Genomic DNA, 2,124 nt, shown 5'->3' on the forward strand with positions numbered 1-2,124 from the left:
GCAGGAGAGCACGAACACTGTCCCCACAACCACAAGCTATGTAGCCAACTTTCCCACATCTGGGGAAATCGCAGGGGTCAGCACATCCAGAGTGCAGTGAACAAGCCTCGCCCTGGGAAAACCACCTTTGTGAGCATGGGATCTACCCGGCCAGGTAAGTAAGCACTTTGTTTTGAGATAAAGTTCAAACCGTTCAGAATTTTCTGAGCTCTTGTTGGCATAGTGTGTGCCTCCAGCGCTTGTGATATGACATACCCCTGCATTGAGACAGTGGTGTTGACGTAGGCAGTGATGGCACACTGTTGAAAGATGAAGAAGCAGAGCCTGAGGTCCTTCAAGTCTGTCATTCTTTGTGACCTCAGAGAGGTTTTAGTTTTTGTTTTTTAATTTAAAATAGAAAACAGTAAAATATTGTGCCAATTTTGAGTTATGTCTCAAAAATATGAGATATAATTATATGTCAGTGAGTGCAAATTTTAGTTCATACAAGAAATATCTTTAAATTTTATATCAGTTCTTTTAAAATAGTTGTTATAAAACTAAGAAACAAATCAAGAAAGTTATTACTGATTATTACAGAAACTAATTTTGTCACAGAGCAAATAAGGGCGTGTTAAGTGTTAGTATTTACCTGTATTGCTTTAACATTAACTTTTTCTATTTTGTTTTCATCTTTTGTTTGTAAAGTCAAGTGACTTTCCAAAGATCATACAATTAAAGACTAACTCAGCAGAAACTTAAACTCTGTTCTTCTGATCCTGACGTCAGTATTTCCGATAATCACAGAATCATCTTTCAGCATCTGTTCTTTCCATTTTTCAACTGTAACTGAAAGTCCTAAAGGTCTGGGTCTAGAAGTTCAGCTGCAAAAGAATCTATTTTTTAAAATGCCAAATGTCTTTCACATGGAAAATTTATTTTGCACAAAAGTAGCTGTGATTGTTGTCTATTTCTTTTTTTTCCTAATATAAATTAAGCTCTGTGAGTTCTTCCAAATTGCTCCTCTGTGAACTGTGGACCCCTCTGGAATGTCCTTCAGTGAGTTCATAGCAGAGCTTGTTGGGAACTAGACCAGAATCAGAACTTTTTAGGGGTTAATCCCCCATCCTTGCAGGCTCATGGGCAAGGTAAGACCCACACAGGAAGTAATCCACAACAGAGGTTGGGGAAAGATCCATACCAAACACCGAAGATTTTGTATTGACGGTACACTTCAGAATGGCCAATTCCATCTTAGCCCAGTATTTAGATAGACCCTAGGCATTGTCACGGAGTGTTCCATTATGCTGCTAATGACAAAAAAACAAAAACAAAAAAATGTCCAAGATGCTTTATGTGTCTAGTGAAGGCATCGGTTGTTCTATACCTCTCTAGTTTCTTCCTCAGCTAACTCCACCCTTTAGTGATGAATCAGTGGTACTACTCTCTGCTTTCAAGGACAGCTATTTATAGGTTTTCTTTCTCCCCCATGGGAAGGGACAGAAAATATAATGTTAATACAACACTTTATATTTCTTACTAAAGCATGATAAACTAGGGTGCATATTGAACTTGAACTTTAATTGAACACATTCTGGTCTAGCTAGCAGTGAGGCCTCAATGGACAGTTTCCGGGGGATTCCAAGATGGTGACAGACTAGGCAGATGTTCCAACTGCCATCTCCCAGGACCGAATTAGATTACAACTAAATTTAAGAACAATCACCTTGAAAAACCAACTTTGGACTAAATGAAGAGGAGTACATAACCAAGGAGTGATAGAAGAAGCCACATCGAGACTGGTAGGAAGGGCAGACACGTGAAAAGGGCTGAGGGTTCAGAGGGACTCTCACTGTGGAGAGGTGCACCCTGAAAGGTGTGGGTGCTCAGCCCCAGGCCCAGCACCCCAGCCGAGAGCCTGAGAGCCTAGAAGAGGCACCAACACAGCATTTGTCAGTGAAAAGAGCCAAGGTTTCTGTCTGTGAGACAGAGACGGACCTTTCACAGACACAGGCTGTCTTAAAAGGTCAGCACAGAAAATCTTGTTCACAGCCACTTACCCGGCACTCTGGTGGAGGGAGGACTGAGAGGACTAGAGTTGTGTGAGTAGAGTGTTAAGTTGGTGGCCCAGGGAGAGTCACTGTG

General features: G+C 41.2%; 1 non-coding gene across 1 annotated transcript; it reads right to left on the reverse strand.

Annotated features, from left to right (window-relative positions):
* On the reverse strand, positions 1–162 carry LOC136377683 (U1 spliceosomal RNA). The gene has a single exon (XR_010746360.1). It is a non-coding gene; the product is annotated as a U1 spliceosomal RNA (small nuclear RNA).
* Between the last annotated feature and the right edge of the window lie 1,962 nt (positions 163–2,124).

Source organism: Saccopteryx leptura, chromosome 6, assembly GCF_036850995.1.
Source record: "Saccopteryx leptura isolate mSacLep1 chromosome 6, mSacLep1_pri_phased_curated, whole genome shotgun sequence".
NCBI classification, from domain to species: Eukaryota; Metazoa; Chordata; class Mammalia; order Chiroptera; family Emballonuridae; genus Saccopteryx; species Saccopteryx leptura.